Source organism: Taudactylus pleione, unplaced genomic scaffold (assembly GCF_031769625.1).
Source record: "Taudactylus pleione unplaced genomic scaffold, aTauple2 ptg000454l, whole genome shotgun sequence".
Taxonomy (NCBI): domain Eukaryota; kingdom Metazoa; phylum Chordata; class Amphibia; order Anura; family Myobatrachidae; genus Taudactylus; species Taudactylus pleione.
Window position 1 is genome coordinate 3,696,069 of NW_028284856.1, and position 18,585 is coordinate 3,714,653.

Genomic DNA, 18,585 nt, shown 5'->3' on the forward strand with positions numbered 1-18,585 from the left:
ATTACGAACTTTCTGCATTTTTGCGACCTATCACAGAAGAGCCTGGATAGCTCAGTCGGTAGAGCATCAGACTTTTAATCTGAGGGTCCAGGGTTCAAGGGTCTGTTCGGGCGAGTGTCTTTTAAGCAATGTGTCATTTTGTGAAATGGAACATAGTGCAGAGTGGGAAAATCACAAACTGTTTAAGAATGTACACCTTCAACCAAGAGGCAAATTAAATGTATTTCACCAATAGACACTAAATGTCAAGCTATTCATATCATACTTTTAGTGATAGAGAGATTTTCCTACTTTAGTAATTGCACAGTAGTTGTCACCATTTGAATTTACTTGGTTTTAGTATTACGAACTTTCTATAGGTTTGCGACAAACTCCAGAAGAGCCTGGAGTCGGTAAAACATCAGAACTTTAATCTGAGGGTCCAGGGTTCAAGTCCCTGTTCGGGCGAGTGTCTTTTAAGCAACGTATCATTTTGTGAAATGGAACATATTGCAGAGTGGGAAAATCACAAACTGTTTAAGAATGTACACCTTCAACCAAGAGGCAAATTAAATGTATTTCATCAATAGACACTAAATGTCAAGCTATTCAGATCATACTTTTAGTGATAGAGAGATTTTCCAACTTTAGTAATTGCACAGTAACTAGTAGTTGTCATCATTTGATATGACTTGTTTTTTGTATTACGAACTTTCTGCATTTTTGCGACCTATCACAGAAGAGCCTGGATAGCTCAGTCGGTAGAGCATCAGACTTTTAATCTGAGGGTCCAGGGTTCAAGGGTCTGTTCGGGCGAGTGTCTTTTAAGCAATGTGTCATTTTGTGAAATGGAACATAGTGCAGAGTGGGAAAATCACAAACTGTTTAAGAATGTACACCTTCAACCAAGAGGCAAATTAAATGTATTTCACCAATAGACACTAAATGTCAAGCTATTCATATCATACTTTTAGTGATAGAGAGATTTTCCTACTTTAGTAATTGCACAGTAGTTGTCACCATTTGAATTTACTTGGTTTTAGTATTACGAACTTTCTATAGGTTTGCGACAAACTCCAGAAGAGCCTGGAGTCGGTAAAACATCAGAACTTTAATCTGAGGGTCCAGGGTTCAAGTCCCTGTTCGGGCGAGTGTCTTTTAAGCAATGTGTCATTTTTGTGAAATGGAACATAGTGCAGAGTGGGAAAATCACAAACTGTTTAAGAATGTACACCTTCAACCAAGAGGCAAATTAAATGTATTTCACCAATAGACACTAAATGTCAAGCTATTCAGTTCATACTTTTAGTGATAGAGAGATTGTCCAACTTTAGTAATTGCACAGTAACTAGTAGTTGTCATCATTTGATATGACTTGTTTTTTGTATTACGAACTTTCTGCATTTTTGCGACCTATCACAGAAGATCCTGGATAGCTCAGTCGGTAGAGCATCAGACTTTTAATCTGAGGGTCCAGGGTTCAAGGGTCTGTTCGGGCGAGTGTCTTTTAAGCAACGTGTCATTTTGTGAAATGGAACATAGTGCAGAGTGGGAAAATCACAAACTGTTTAAGAATGTACACCTTCAACCAAGAGGCAAATTAAATGTATTTCACCAATAGACACTAAATGTCAAGCTATTCATATCATACTTTTAGTGATAGAGAGATTTTCCTACTTTAGTAATCGCACAGTAACTAGTAGTTGTCATCATTTGATATGACTTGTTTTTTGTATTACGAACTTTCTGCATTTTTGCGACCTATCACAGAAGATCCTGGATAGCTCAGTCGGTAGAGCATCAGACTTTTAATCTGAGGGTACAGGGTTCAAGTCCCTGTTCGGGCGAGTGTCTTTTAAGCAACGTATCATTTTGTGAAATGGAACATATTGCAGAGTGGGAAAATCACAAACTGTTTAAGAATGTACACCTTCAACCAAGAGGCAAATTAAATGTATTTCATCAATAGACACTAAATGTCAAGCTATTCAGATCATACTTTTAGTGATAAAGAGATTTTCCAACTTTAGTAATTGCACAGTAACTAGTAGTTGTCATCATTTGATATGACTTGTTTTTTGTATTACGAACTTTCTGCATTTTTGCGACCTATCACAGAAGAGCCTGGATAGCTCAGTCGGTAGAGCATCAGACTTTTAATCTGAGGGTCCAGGGTTCAAGGGTCTGTTCGGGCGAGTGTCTTTTAAGCAATGTGTCATTTTGTGAAATGGAACATAGTGCAGAGTGGGAAAATCACAAACTGTTTAAGAATGTACACCTTCAACCAAGAGGCAAATTAAATGTATTTCACCAATAGACACTAAATGTCAAGCTATTCATATCATACTTTTAGTGATAGAGAGATTTTCCTACTTTAGTAATTGCACAGTAGTTGTCACCATTTGAATTTACTTGGTTTTAGTATTACGAACTTTCTATAGGTTTGCGACAAACTCCAGAAGAGCCCGGAGTCGGTAAAACATCAGAACTTTAATCTGAAGGTCCAGGGTTCAAGTCCCTGTTCGGGCGAGTGTCTTTTAAGCAATGTGTCATTTTTGTGAAATGGAACATAGTGCAGAGTGGGAAAATCACAAACTGTTTAAGAATGTACACCTTCAACCAAGAGGCAAATTAAATGTATTTCATCAATAGACACTAAATGTCAAGCTATTCAGATAATACTTTTAGTGATAGAGAGATTTTCCAACTTTAGTAATTGCACAGTAACTAGTAGTTGTCATCATTTGATATGACTTGTTTTTTGTATTACGAACTTTCTGCATTTTTGCGACCTATCACAGAATAGCCTGGATAGCTCAGTCGGTAGAGCATCAGACTTTTAATCTGAGGGTCCAGGGTTCAAGTCCCTGTTCGGGCGAGTGTCTTTTAAGCAATGTGTCGTTTTTGTGAAATGGAACATAGTGCAGAGTGTTTAAGAATGTACACCTTCAACCAAGATGCAAATTAAATGTATTTCATCAAGAGACACTAAATGTCAAGCTTTTCAGTTCATACTTTTAGTGATAGAGAGATTGTCCAACTTTAGTAATTGCACAGTAACTAGTAGTTGTCATCATTTGATATGACTTGTTTTTTGTATTACGAACTTTCTGCATTTTTGCGACCTATCACAGAAGATCCTGGATAGCTCAGTCGGTAGAGCATCAGACTTTTAATCTGAGGGTACAGGGTTCAAGTCCCTGTTCGGGCGAGTGTCTTTTAAGCAACGTATCATTTTGTGAAATGGAACATATTGCAGAGTGGGAAAATCACAAACTGTTTAAGAATGTACACCTTCAACCAAGAGGCAAATTAAATGTATTTCATCAATAGACACTAAATGTCAAGCTATTCAGATCATACTTTTAGTGATAGAGAGATTTTCCTACTTTAGTAATTGCACAGTAGTTGTGCAATGTCACCACAGAAGATCCTGGATAGCTCAGTCGGTAGAGCATCAGACTTTTAATCTGAGGGTACAGGGTTCAAGTCCCTGTTCGGGCGAGTGTCTTTTAAGCAACGTATCATTTTGTGAAATGGAACATATTGCAGAGTGGGAAAATCACAAACTGTTTAAGAATGTACACCTTCAACCAAGAGGCAAATTAAATGTATTTCATCAATAGACACTAAATGTCAAGCTATTCAGATCATACTTTTAGTGATAGAGAGATTTTCCAACTTTAGTAATTGCACAGTAACTAGTAGTTGTCATCATTTGATATGACTTGTTTTTTGTATTACGAACTTTCTGCATTTTTGCGACCTATCGCAGAAGAGCCTGGATAGCTCAGTCGGTAGAGCATCAGACTTTTAATCTGAGGGTCCAGGGTTCAAGGGTCTGTTCGGGCGAGTGTCTTTTAAGCAATGTGTCATTTTGTGAAATGGAACATAGTGCAGAGTGGGAAAATCACAAACTGTTTAAGAATGTACACCTTCAACCAAGAGGCAAATTAAATGTATTTCACCAATAGACACTAAATGTCAAGCTATTCATATCATACTTTTAGTGATAGAGATTTTCCTACTTTAGTAATTGCACAGTAGTTGTCACCATTTGAATTTACTTGGTTTTAGTATTACGAACTTTCTATAGGTTTGCGACAAACTCCAGAAGAGCCTGGAGTCGGTAAAACATCAGAACTTTAATCTGAGGGTCCAGGGTTCAAGTCCCTGTTCGGGCAAGTGTCTTTTAAGCAATGTGTCATTTTTGTGAAATGGAACATAGTGCAGAGTGGGAAAATCACAAACTGTTTAAGAATGTACACCTTCAACCAAGAGGCAAATTAAATGTATTTCATCAAGAGACACTAAATGTCAAGCTTTTCAGTTCATACTTTTAGTGATAGAGAGATTGTCCAACTTTAGTAATTGCACAGTAACTAGTAGTTGTCATCATTTGATATGACTTGTTTTTTGTATTACGAACTTTCTGCATTTTTGCGACCTATCACAGAAGATCCTAGATAGCTCAGTCGGTAGAGCATCAGACTTTTAATCTGAGGGTCCAGGGTTCAAGTCCCTGTTCGGGCGAGTGTCTTTTAAGCAACGTATCATTTTGTGAAATGGAACATATTGCAGAGTGGGAAAATCACAAACTGTTTAAGAATGTACACCTTCAACCAAGAGGCAAATTAAATGTATTTCATCAATAGACACTAAATGTCAAGCTATTCAGATCATACTTTTAGTGATAGAGAGATTTTCCTACTTTAGTAATTGCACAGTAGTTGTGCAATGTCACCACAGAAGATCCTGGATAGCTCAGTCGGTAGAGCATCAGACTTTTAATCTGAGGGTACAGGGTTCAAGTCCCTGTTCGGGCGAGTGTCTTTTAAGCAACGTATCATTTTGTGAAATGGAACATATTGCAGAGTGGGAAAATCACAAACTGTTTAAGAATGTACACCTTCAACCAAGAGGCAAATTAAATGTATTTCATCAATAGACACTAAATGTCAAGCTATTCAGATCATACTTTTAGTGATAGAGAGATTTTCCTACTTTAGTAATTGCACAGTAACTAGTAGTTGTCATCATTTGATATGACTTGTTTTTTGTATTACGAACTTTCTGCATTTTTGCGACCTATCGCAGAAGACCCTGGATAGCTCAGTCGGTAGAGCATCAGACTTTTAATCTGAGGGTCCAGGGTTCAAGGGTCTGTTCGGGCGAGTGTCTTTTAAGCAATGTGTCATTTTGTGAAATGGAACATAGTGTAGAGTGGGAAAATCACAAACTGTTTAAGAATGTACACCTTCAACCAAGAGGCAAATTAAATGTATTTCACCAATAGACACTAAATGTCAAGCTATTCATATCATACTTTTAGTGATAGAGAGATTTTCCTACTTTAGTAATTGCACAGTAGTTGTCACCATTTGAATTTACTTGGTTTTAGTATTACGAACTTTCTATAGGTTTGCGACAAACTCCAGAAGAGCCTGGAGTCGGTAAAACATCAGAACTTTAATCTGAGGGTCCAGGGTTCAAGTCCCTGTTCGGGCGAGTGTCTTTTAAGCAATGTGTCATTTTTGTGAAATGGAACATAGTGCAGAGTGGGAAAATCACAAACTGTTTAAGAATGTACACCTTCAACCAAGAGGCAAATTAAATGTATTTCATCAATAGACACTAAATGTCAAGCTATTCAGATAATACTTTTAGTGATAGAGAGATTTTTCAACTTTAGTAATTGCACAGTAACTAGTAGTTGTCATCATTTGATATGACTTGTTTTTTGTATTACGAACTTTCTGCATTTTTGCGACCTATCACAGAAGAGCCTGGAAAGCTCAGTCGGTAGACCATCAAACTTTTAATCTGAGGGTCCAGGGATCAAGTCCCTGTTCGGGCTACTGTCTTTTAAGCAATGTGTCATTTTTGTGAAATGTAACATAGTGCAGAGTGGGAAAATCACAAACCGTTAAAGAAACTACACCTAACACCAATAGGCAAATTAAATGTATTTCATCAAGGGATACTAAATGTCAAGCTTTTCAGTTCATACTTTTAGTGATAGAGAGATTTTCCTACTTTGGAAATTGCACAGTAACTAGTAGTTGTCAGCATTTCAAATGACTTGTTTTTAGTTTTACGAACTTTCTGCAGATTTGTGATATACTCCAGAAGAGCCTGGAAAGCTCAGTCAGTAGAGCATCAAACTTTTAATCTGAGGGTCCAGGGGTTAAGTCCCTGTTCGGGTGAGTGTCTTTTAAGCAATGTGTTGTTTTTGTGAAATGGAGCATAGTGCAGAGAGGGAAAATCACAAACTGTTTAAGAAACTACACATACAACCAATAGGCAAATCAAATGTATTACTTCAACAGACACTAAATGTCAAGCTTTTCAGTTTATACTTTTAGTGATAGAGAGATATTCCGACTTTGGAAATTGCACAGTAACTAGTAGTTGTCAGCATTTCAAATGACTTGTTTTTAGTATTTACGAACTTTCTGCAGATTTGCAACATGCTTCAGATGAGTATGGATAGCTCAGTCGGTAGAGCGTCTGACTTTTAATCTGAGGGTCCAGGGTTCAAGTCCTTTAGAGCGTCAGACTTTTAATCTGAGGGTCCAGGGTTCAAGTCCCTGTTCGGGCTAATGTCTTTTAAGCAATGTGTCATTTTTTTGAAATGTAACATAGTGCAGAGTGGGAAAATCACAAACTGTTTAAGAAACTACACCAAACACCAATATGCAAATTAAATGTATTTCATAAAGAGACACTAACTGTCAAGCTATTCAGATCATACTTTTAGTGATAGAGAGATTTTCCTACTTTAGTAATTGCACAGTAGTTGTCACCATTTGAATATACTTGTTTTTAGTATTACAAACTTTCTATAGGTTTGCGACAGACTCCAGAAGAGCCTGGAGTCGGTAAAACATTAGAACTTTAATCTGAGGGTCCAGGTTCCAAGTCCCTGTTCGGGCGAGTGTCTTTTAAGCAATGTGTCATTTTGTGAAATGGAACATATTGCAGAGTGGGAAAATCACAAACTGTTTAAGAATGTACACCTTCAACCAAGAGGCAAATTAAATGTATTTCATCAATAGACACTAAATGTCAAGCTATTCAGATCATACTTTTAGTGATAGAGAGATTTTCCTACTTTAGTAATTGCACAGTAGTTGTCACCATTTGAATTTACTTGTTTTTAGTATTCCGAACTTTCTATAGGTTTGCGACAGACTCCTGAAGAGCCTGGAGTCGATAAAACATCAGAACTTTAATCTGAGGGTCCAGGGTTCAAGTCCCTGTTTGGGCGAGTGTCTATTAAGCAATGTGTCGTTTTTGTGAAATGGAACATAGTGCAGAGTGGGAAAATCACAAACTGTTTAAGAATGTACACCTTCAACCAAGAGGCAAATTAAATGTATTTCATCAATAGACACTAAATGTCAAACTTTTCAGATCATACTTTTAGTGATAGAGAGATTTTAATACTTTAGTAATTGCACAGTAGTTGTCACCATTTGAATTTACTTGTTTTTAGTATTACGAAATTTCTATAGGTTTGCGACAGACTCCAGAAGCGCCTGGAGTCGGTAAAACATCAGAACTTTAATCTGAGGGTCCAGGGTTCAAGTCCCTGTTCGGGCGAGTGTCTTTTAAGCAATGTGTCATTTTTGTGAAATGGAACATAGTGCAGAGTGGGAAAATCACAAACTGTTTAAGAATGTACACCTTCAACCAAGAGGCAAATTAAATGTATTTCATCAAGAGACACTAAATGTCAAGCTTTTCAGTTCATACTTTTAGTGATAGAGAGATTTTCCTACTTTAGTAATTGCACTGTAACTAGTAGTTGTCATCATTTGAAATGACTTGTTTTTTGTATTACGAACTTTCTGCATTTTTGCGACCTATCACAGAAGAGCCTGGATAGCTCTGTTGGTAGAGCATCAGACTTTTAATCTGAGGGTCCAGGGTTCAAGTCCCTGTTCAGGCGAGTGTCTTTTAAGCAATGTGTCATTTTGTGAAATGGAACATATTGCAGAGTGGGAAAATCACAAACTGATTAAGAATGTACACCTTCAACCAAGAGGCAAATTAAATGTATTTCATCAATAGACACTAAATGTTAAGCTATTCAGATCATACTTTTAGTGATAGAGAGATTTTAATACTTTAGTAATTGCACAGTAGTTGTCACCATTTGAATTTACTTGTTTTTAGTATTACGAACTTTCTGCAGATTTGCGACACACTCCAGAAGAGCCTGGATAGCTCAGTCGGTAGAGCATAAGACGTTTAATCTGAGGGTTCAGGATTCAAATCCCTGTGCAGGTGAGTGTCTTCTATGTAGTATGTTATTTTTGTGAAATGGAACATAGTGCAGAGTGGGAAAGTCACAAATTGTTTAAGAAACTACACCTACAAACAATAGGCAAATTAAATGTATTTCATAAAGAGACACTAAATGTCAAGCTTTTCAGTTCATACTTTTAGTGATAGGAAAATCTCTCTACTTTGGAAATTGCACAGTAACTAGTAGTTATCAGAATTTCAAATGACTTGTTTTTAGTTTTACGAACTTTCTTCAGATTTGTGACATACTCCAGAATAGCCTGGAAAGCTCAGTCGGTAGAGCATCAGACTTTTAATCTGAGGTTCCAGGGATAAAGTCCCTGTTCGGGCTACTGTCTTTCAAGCAATGTGTCATTTTTGTGAAATGTAACATAGTGCAGAGTGGGAAAGTCACAAATTGTTTAAGAAACTACACCTACAAACAATAGGCAAATTAAATGTATTTCATAAAGAGACACTAAATGTCAAGCTTTTCAGGTCATACTTTTAGTAATACAGAGATTTTCCTACTTTGGTAATTGCACAGTTAGTAGTAATTGTTAGCATTTGACATGACTTGTTTTTAATATTCCGAACTATTTGCAACTGCCTCCAGCAGAGTCTGGATAGCTCAGTTGGTAGAGCATCAGACTTTTAATCTGAGGTCCAGGGTTCAAGTACCTTTTCGGATGAGTGTCTTTTAAGCAATGTGCTTTCTTAGTGAAATGGAAAATCACAAACTGTTTAAATCTACACCTTAAACCAAGACGTAAATTATTTGTATTTCATCAATAGACACTTAGTAAATTTTGCCCTAAACAGCGATTTCTATTCTATTCTAAACACCGGCGGTTTGGTGGCGGGTTCTATTCTGTTCTAAACCCCTGGGGTTTGGTGGCGGTTTTGCAGTGGTTTCTAAATGACAGCCCTGTTCTATTCTATTCTAAATGTGTTTTAACAGCAGTTTTGCAGCGGTTTTGGCCTTAGTAAATCTGCAGCTAGCAAAACCGCCACCAAACCACAGTCAAAACACATTTTAGAATAGAATAGAACAACGCTGTCATTTAGAAACCACTGCAAAACTGCCACCAAACCTCCGGGTTTAGAACAGAATAGAACTCGCCACCAAACCGATGCGGTTTAGAATAGAATAGAAACCGCCATCAAAACGCCGCTTTGTAAATTTTGCCCTAATTGTCAAGCTTTTCAGTTTACACTCTTAGTAATACAAAGATTTTCCTACTTTAGTAATTGCACAATTAGTAGTAGGTGTTAGCATTTGACATGACTTGTTTTTAGTATTACGAACTTTCTGCAGATTTAGGACTTACTCCAGAAAAGTCTGGATAGCTCAGTTAGTAGACCATCAGACTTTTAATTTTAGGGTCCAGGGTTCGGGTGAGTGTCTTTTAAGCAATGTGCTGTTTTTGTGAAATGGAACATAGTGCAGAGTGGAAAATTACAAACTGTTTAAGGCAGGGTACACACCTAAATGACCGGCAATCGTGCCGATGTTCAGGGCAATTTGCCTTCACCCTGGACTTTGCATGATTGCCGGTACACACTTGAAAGATTTAATGAAAGATGGAACAATCACTGGCCCTGATTCAGAGCCGGACGCTCTGACAGAGCGCTCGCTATGAATCAGGGCCATCCTTTATTTTTAGAGGGGACTCCTAGATGCTCGTATAGCTGTGGGTGACCACCCACAGCTATAGCGAGTGGCCAGGAAGATGGTCGTGATGGTCAAGACCATCATGACCATCGGGCTTGCGACGAGACCCTTGTGGTAGAGTCTCGTTGCCACAAGCCCTGGAGTGCTTTCGGCTCAAACAGAGCCGAAAGCACTCCCACTGACATCACTTGTGATGTCAGTGGGGCCGGCCCCAGATGGTAGGTGGTCCCATGGGAATGCCTCTGTCTGGGCAGCCACGCCCCCGGCATGCCCACCAAAGGGGGCGTGCTGTCACTCAACATCAACAGCACGCCCCCTTTAGTACGAGACCTGAAGCGATGGTTTGCCCGTCGCTATCCGGGTCTCGCGCATGCGCAAGAAGCCGGCTCCATTGTGCGCATGCGCACTGGGCCATCATTGACCCGCTTGCGAGTGCTCATCGCTCGTGAGCAGGTCTGAATCAGGCCCACTGTTCCGTCCTTCATTAACTTGTACAGACTCACATGCGATATCGTATGATTGACTGTGCAGCACAGCCAATCGCACGATATCGCATGCAACCACGGGTACGCGCAATTTGGGCATACACACTGCACGATATGCCCAATTTGTCATTCCGATTTGGCTAAATTGGTCCGATATCATACAGGTGTGTATGCACCCTAAGAATCTACACCTTAAACCAAGAGCTAAATTAAACATATTTCATCAAAACACTAAGGCCCTCATTCAGAGCCGCTCGTTAACAGCAGTACGCTCGTTGCGTTCCGATGTTGACTAACCGCGCATGCGTCGGTGTTACACTGCGCATGTGCGTACGGCAGATTGCGAGCTTATTTTGACTCGTTCATAAAATAGCGTACAGGAAGTGACATGTCCAATGTGATTGACAGAACAGGGCGTTTTTGGGTGTTGACGGGGGTGGAGATGGAAAAACGCAGGCGTGGAGAGGCGTTTTTGGGGCGTACATACATTAGCAGATGCGAACGTCAAATGTGTTCGTACCGACTCATTCGTCACTGGATGATCCTCTTTCCCTTCAAAATGCTCGCACAGCTTAGGGTCTGGATTACTGGACCACATTGGCGATGGCCTTCTCCTCCGTCCCGGCACTCCACGATGTTGCAGCGATTAATCGCGGGTGGTCAGAACAGCAATTAGTGTTGGATTGAAAACCGGCTTGGTATGTGTTTTGAAATCAGTTTTTTGGGTTAGCACAAAAGCGTACGCAGGTGGAAATCATAGCTGCTAATGTCAGGATTACACAATCAATTTGCGTACATTTGTGGGGGTTTATTTTGGCCTCAATTTGTTGGTTTTGGCCTATTGTAACAATAATGTCATCATGTTTTTTTTGTTTTTCCCTTTTTCTTTTGGCCTGGTGAATTTGCATCGTTATGTAAATTTTTAAACGTTCCTTAAAGAGCCCTTTTTTTTAATTCATGTAAAATGTGGTTTTTGCACGTTTTGCCTTTTGGCCCAGGATTAAATGTAACCCATTTTGACAATAATGTGAGAATACAATTTCAAACTTTTTTTTGAATTTTATTGCTCAAACAAAAACTAAAATAAAAAACAGATTGTAGAAAAAGATTTTTTGCAGGGTTCATTCCCAAAGTTAAAATAATTGGGCCAACATAAAAGATTTATGAAACGTAAAACACAAAATTAAAAACAATTCACAAGAAAGGAGAGGGAAGTTTTGTCCAGAAAGGAATATGAGGCAAGCACAGAAGGAAAAGTAGCCATTGCTGTCACCGTTTTTTCACCCGTTTGGCTGGGGGAGGGAGGGCGCCAGACCGGGTCCGGGATGTCATCGGGCTGGCCTGTCCAGAGGCAGATGTTGTGGCCTCTGGACTAGGCACAGGGCTAGGCACATTTGGAGGATTGGCTGATGTTGTGCCAGAGGTGGAGGATCCTGATGTTCCGGCAGGAAGGGAGGTCGGCTCCACCATGTGCTGGCAAATGAGCTGCTCCAGGGCATTGGTGATGCAGATGTTGGCCCTGGTATTTTCCGCAAGGGCCTGACCAATGGTCACGTTGGCCGCCGCATTTTGCTCCAGGGCCTCAGCCACCCGTATCAGACTGGCGTCCATCCTCTGCAGAATCTCCGTATGGAAATCCGATTTGAAATTAAGTTCTGTGAGGAGGGCAACTGTCTGCGAGGGGGATTGCCCTGGACTGGCTTCTGCAGGGTCCTCAGCCGGATGTACTGGTTCCTCCCCTGCAGAGCCAGCAGAAATTCTGCGGCCAAGGCTCCCCTCTGGAGCAGACTCATCCGCCTGTGTCTCTGTTGGAAAAATGAGAAAAGACTCACATTAGAATCTACATATTGGCACAATAACATTTCAGAGTTGGTGACATCACAATATTTACCTGGGACAACATGAGGAGCCGCAAAGTCTGGCATGTCCGTATCCATGTTGGACACGCCAAACACCTCCACAGGCTGCACACATCCCTGTGCCAGCTCTTCTAAATCCGTCAACTCCAATGACACAGGGGTGGGACCCCCACCTGTCCCCCTTGCATGCCTAGCCCTGCCCGCCAGTTTTTGCTTTAGGCGATATTTGAAGTCGCCCCATCTGTGGGATAAAATTGGAACCATTATCCTTTTGTTTAAAATGGGGTTTGTTTTTAGGGGGGGCAAGTGTTTACTTACCGCCGTTTGACATCCCGGGCTATTGACAGCAACGGCTACCTCTTCCCACATTCTCCACTTCTGGCTTGTACTCATATTCCTGTCTGCCTGTGGCAGGATGTCCACATACTTCTGAATCAAAACCTCCATCTCCTTTCTTGTGAATTGTGGCTGCCTTTTCTTTTTGGCAGCTTTGCCCGGAATACTGGGCCCAGCAGCCTCTTCCATGTCATCCTCCTCACCTATTTGTGTAAATATGCAGAATTCTCAACTTCACAACTTGCCCAATATTATGTTTCAAATTAATCATTGAGACAAAATGCATGAAATACTTACCGCCTGACTGTTGTCCATTGTTTCCCTGGTCTGTAGCCATGTCTGAGCTCCAAACAAGAAATACACCAGAATTTTAGTTGTGTTTCGTGACGTATTTATACATGCGTCCTTATTTTGCGGCCGCATCATTGATTGTGCGTTCCTATGATCCCTCCTTAATTTGTGCGGGAAACTAAACACTATTTATGGCTTGGTGTGTCTCGAGTCGAGGTGGCGTTTTTGGATTGTTGGAGGTTACCTTGGTCGGAGTTTCTTGTTTGCGGATTTTGGAGTTGGCGTTGTTGGGAGTTTTTTTTGTTTGCTATATTTGCGTTTTTATTTTCCGGACGCTTTTTTTTTGGTGTTTTTTTTGGCCTCGTTTCTTGATTTGGTAAGTTTTGGGAAGTCTAACTTTGGTTCAATTTGTGTCTCCTTCTTTTTCATATTTTTCTAAAGTTTTTTTTTCCTAATTTCATCTCTGTTAGGTTTTTATTTGTCTCGGCCCCAAAGACCTTTTGATCGGGAATCTTATATATTAGCTCTTGGTAAGTCCATTTTTTAACTTGTATTTGCGAACTAATTAGTGCATTTTTATCTGTTTGTATAGTGACTTGTATTTGCGAACTAATTAGCGCATTTTTATCTGTTTGTATAGTGACTTGTATTTGCGAACTAATTAGCGCATTTTTATCTGTTTGTATAGTGACTTGTATTTGCGAACTAATTAGCGCAATTTTAAATGCTTATTCATCCTGTAAAATTGTTTGTGTTTTCCCTTTAGCATTTTTTGCTTACATTTGACCCCAATTTGATGTACTGTGTGCAATGTCATTTTGCTCGTTGGCCAAAAGTGTGTTTCACCTATTTTATGTTTTGTCTTGCACCAAATTTACAAACATAAATGCACAGACTAAACAGATTTTTTTTAATATTGGGAATATTTACAGTTTGGACGTATCATGACAATACCCCGGCATGTAAGCAGCAATGGATGGTATCATCAAGCTAAGTTGTTTTAATTTTATTTTGGGGTGGGTAAAAAGCCTTACATTCAAATCTTGCCATTTCAGGTTGATCTGGGTCGGATTGTTCTGGCCATGCTCCCGGAAGCCGACCAACCTCAATCTCGTCCCAGGTGTAGGCATCGTAGGCATGCAAGGCCCCAGATATTTCGAACACGTGTCACCCTTTTTGGAATGCCCGATGATGAGGTTTTAAGACGCTACCGTCTTCCTCCCAAAATCATCATAGACACTCTCTCATTAATAGAGAGTGATCTTGAGCGGCAAATTGACAGTCCTACAGCAATACCACCACTTACGCAATTTATGGCGGTGTTACATTTCTGTGCCTCAGGATCATTTCAAACAACGGTGGGAATAGTGGCGGGCATCTCACAATCCTCCTTTTCCAGGATCCTGAGGGCAGTGATGGAGGCACTTTTCAAGCACCTCCATCATTTTATTCAAATGCCTTTGGATATGGGTGCCCTTAGTGTGGCCAAGGCCAATTTTTACCAAATAGCTGGCTTCCCACACATCATAGGGGTTGTGGATGGTACTCACATACCACTTCAGCCTCCAGCACGGCTGGAGGCCATATTTCGCAACCGTAAACACTATCACTCCCTGAATGTAATGGTGGTATGTGATGCCTCCCTCCAGATCCTGTCCCTGAATGCAAAATTACCAGGAAGTGCACGACTCCTTCGTCATCCGTCAATCAGAGATATGGCACAAATTAACCAACCTACAAGCTGGTGATGCGTGGCTTCTGGGTAAGTGGAGACCTTTAGTACATAACAATGTTAAGCTTCATACACAGTGATCCTGATATTGTCTATTCTTTTTCACAGGAGACAGTGGCTACCCTTGCATGCCCTGGCTGCTCACTCCTTATTTGGCTCCCACACCAGGCCCACAAAGTGAGTTTAATACCGCACTTACAGCCACCAGGCAAGTGGTGGAGCGCTGTATCGGCCTTTTAAAAGGCCGATTCAGATGCCTCCACCGCTCTGGTGGCGAGCTCATGTATTTGCCGGATATGGTTTCGAAAATTGTGGTCCTGTGTGGGATATTTCACAACATCGCCATAAGGAGTGGTGTCCCAATGCAGCCAGAGGATGCCTTACCTGAGGATGGCCCCCCCGAGGTTGGTCGGAGGTCAGTATGTGGGGGGGCCATACGCGATGATGTGGTGGCCAGATATTTTAGGTAATTATTGACCAAACAACAGTGTTTATACCCAATGTGTTACGGTTTGTTTGCGTTCATCTTTTTTTAAAATAATTTTTTCCCCATCATCTGTTTGTTTGCATAATCTTTGGCACTCCCACGATGACTACTTCCTGCTACCCTTCAAAAACCTTTATGTGGAAACTTGTGGAATATATTATGTAACCCATATTGCAACGCCATATTTGTGGAATCATGTGGGCATGGTCCTTCGTCAACCAGTTCTTGATTTGTTGTGTTTGTTTCCTGTTTTTGGTATGTGGTGTATTTCTGATTATCACTGTGTGTTTTGTTTGTGAGTGACCACTTTGTTTTTTGATTTCTGTTGTGAATAAATTTTTTGAGAGTGTAATTTGGTTCCTTTTTGGGCACGTTAGAAGCAAGTGTAACCAGGCTCACAAACGTTACATTTGCCTAAGGGGTAACCCAGTAATGAAGCAAGTTGAGCTAAAATGTAATATGTTTTCGGGGTACAAACCAACACACCAAGGAATCCTGTACAATCAGTTGGCTTCGTAAGATCGGCCTAAGCAGCTTGCCCACCAAATAGGAACCTGTAAAATGTTGTAAACTATAATGTTGCCCACCCCAAAAAAGGAAAATTACATTGGTACTGGTAGGTGTTTCTTGTGCCTGTTTGCCTTCAAAATACAACACACAATCTTTAGTGAGAATAATTGGCAATCCTTGCTTGAAGAGTCTACTTATGTCAGTGTAAAGAATCTTTGATTTACAAAAAACGCATGAGACAGAGCGTTAATTATAACTGATTTATTTGTAAACAATTTGTAAAAAAAATAAAAATTAAACTAATTCCTAAGGAGGACTGCCAGATGGTCAAGGCCCTGCAGCAGCCCGGTGACTTGCTCCTGCATACGGGCCACACACTGACATATTTCAGCCCGACGCCTCTGTTCCTCTGTGGGTGACAAAAGTTTGGGGATTAATACATCAATAATGAAGCCACATTCAAAAACAACACAAAACAAGCAAACCAAAACTTAAAAGCTTGTGAAAAAAACCACCATTACACGGATAAAACCCAGCACCCCAAAATGTTGTAGCCCAAAAATACAAGGGCCAAAAAAAAATGCCCACAGGTGTGATATGTGTATAGTGAAATCAGCAGGAACAGGTAAAGACAACCCCAAAAAAAACAAAAAGGCGACAAAAAGCCCACAAAAAAGGGGACGACACATGATTACATACAAACAATTTGTGGTGCCAAAAAAAACAAAAAAAAAAAACATACCGTTCTGCAAAACGCCAGAGCGAGAAGCCACTCCCTCGACCTCCTCGGAGGTGGCTACATTCCCCAAACCTAGGGGCAGGGTGTTGGCTGAATCCTGGGAGGGGGTATTTGGAGGAGGGGCGGTTGGAGGAGAGGGGGAATTGGGCTGGAGGGGAAGTAGCCCCGAAATCTCGGCCACAGGGTCTGGGGAGGAGGGGGTAATTGAGGAATTGGGGGTTGGCGAGAGGGGCCGTGACCGGCGTCTTGTCTGCCGATGATGCCGTAGTCTTTGCTGTGCCCCTAAAAGATGTAAAAAAAAATGTGGTTAGTTTCAACATGAATCCAAAAAATAAAAATTTTTAAGACAACACAAATAGGAAAACATGGCCATGCAGATATGAGTACAATGAATAAATAGGACAGACATGAAAACATGGCCATGCAGATATGAGTACAATGAATAAATAGGACAGACATGAAAACATGCACACGCAGATATGAGTACAAGAATAAATAGAACAGACATGAAAACATGCACACGCAGATATGAGTACAATGAATAAATAGATCAGACATGAAAACATGCACACGCAGTTATGGCCCACAAGATAAACACGAAAGCCACAGTCCATAAAACTTACTTTCCGCGATCTGCATGTGAAAGCATGCCAGCAAGCGGGGCAGGTCCGACCACCTGCGCTCCAGCTGGCCGATATGTCCGACGTACCTCCGCATATGCGGAATGCTTTCTGCGATTTGTGATGGGTGGAGGCTGCCTGGTGATCCGCCTGTCCATCACCTCCGTGAGCACCAGCAGCTCGCGCCTGGTGAATGCGGCGGCTCTCATGGTGGCAATGGTGTATTTTTTTACAATTAATTTTAATAAAGCACCAAAAAAAAATTTGATTGGCTAATGTATTTTGGAAATTAACAGGACCAATTCTATTGGTTAGTGTATGAGTCATGTGTTCGACAGGGCCAGAAATCTCTTGAGAGTTATGATAGGCTTGATGCAGTGACATGCGTAAGCAAATTTAAATAAAGAAATGAACCCCGGAAAATATGCGGGGATCCAAACAAATAGAACAATTGTTTAATTGGGGCTAACATGTATTTTGACCAATAAAAGCGAATGTTTAAGCCGTACGTATTCTGCGGGTAAACACAAACACGGACAAGATTAAAGTTTATTGCATTGTATTGAAAAAAATAAATAAATTAAGCTAATTGATACATTGATTGGCAGGATACGATTGAGGGAGGTAGGCAGAATAAACGAGCAGGTAATCGGAATCTGACAGGCCCACTTCCGGTTTGTACTTGTGCGTGCGTTCCCTTCAAGCCATTTCGGGGATGTACGCTCGCTATTTGGCACGCTCGTTAGTTAGAGGAGGGGTCTGTTGAGTTTGGGGCGGATTTTTATCTGCGTACGAAAATACGAGCGAGTGCTTGAATTTAAATATTTTTTTACGTACGCCGAACGTACGTACGCCCACTTGCGTCCGGGTCTGAATCAGGGCCTAAATGTCAAGATTTTCAGTTCATACTTTTAGTAATACAGAGATTTCACACTTTGATAATTGCACAGTAACTAGGAGTTGTCAGCACTTGAAATTACTTGTTTTTAGTATTATGAACTTTCTGCAGATTTGTAACTTACTCCAGCAGATCCTGGATACCTCAGTCGGTAAAGCTTCAGACTTTTAATCAAGTCTATGTTTGGGCGAGTGCCATTTAAGCAGTGTGCTGTTCTTTGTGAAATGGAACATAGGAGGTCATTCAGACCCAGATGCAATGCAGTGTAACTCGTAGCTGGCTGATTTTCGCATTCTGCGCATGCATATAAGTCATAGTGCATGTGCGCAAGCCAGTCTTAGCGATCGGGATTCAGGCGCTTGAGGTACACAGACTGAGCGCTGCTTTGCGTGACAGATAATGCCGTTTGTGTGTGCTGTCAGGGGAAGGTCTATGAAAACGGGTGGGTGAATGTGTGAACGCAGGAGTGCCTGTGCGTCCTAACGGTGTTTCACGGGCATGCATAATTAGCATGGAGGCATCATTGTACACATCACCTGGTTGTATTTTAGCCTGCAGTGATCGCAGTGCTTGCAGCAGTGTAGGGTCTACCTCAAGGTATACGAGCAGCTCCGATGGCTCTCAATATTACTGATATTGCAAACACTAGAGATGAGGTGTGCTGCGAAGGAAAAATGGGGCA

At 40.8% G+C, this 18,585-nt stretch overlaps 2 non-coding genes across 2 annotated transcripts; both read left to right on the forward strand.

Annotated features, from left to right (window-relative positions):
* Positions 1-2,784: 2,784 nt before the first annotated feature.
* TRNAK-UUU (transfer RNA lysine (anticodon UUU)) lies at positions 2,785-2,857 on the forward strand. The gene has a single exon. It is a non-coding gene; the product is annotated as a tRNA-Lys (tRNA).
* Positions 2,858-7,860: 5,003 nt separating this feature from the next.
* TRNAK-UUU (transfer RNA lysine (anticodon UUU)) lies at positions 7,861-7,933 on the forward strand. The gene has a single exon. It is a non-coding gene; the product is annotated as a tRNA-Lys (tRNA).
* Positions 7,934-18,585: the final 10,652 nt, after the last annotated feature.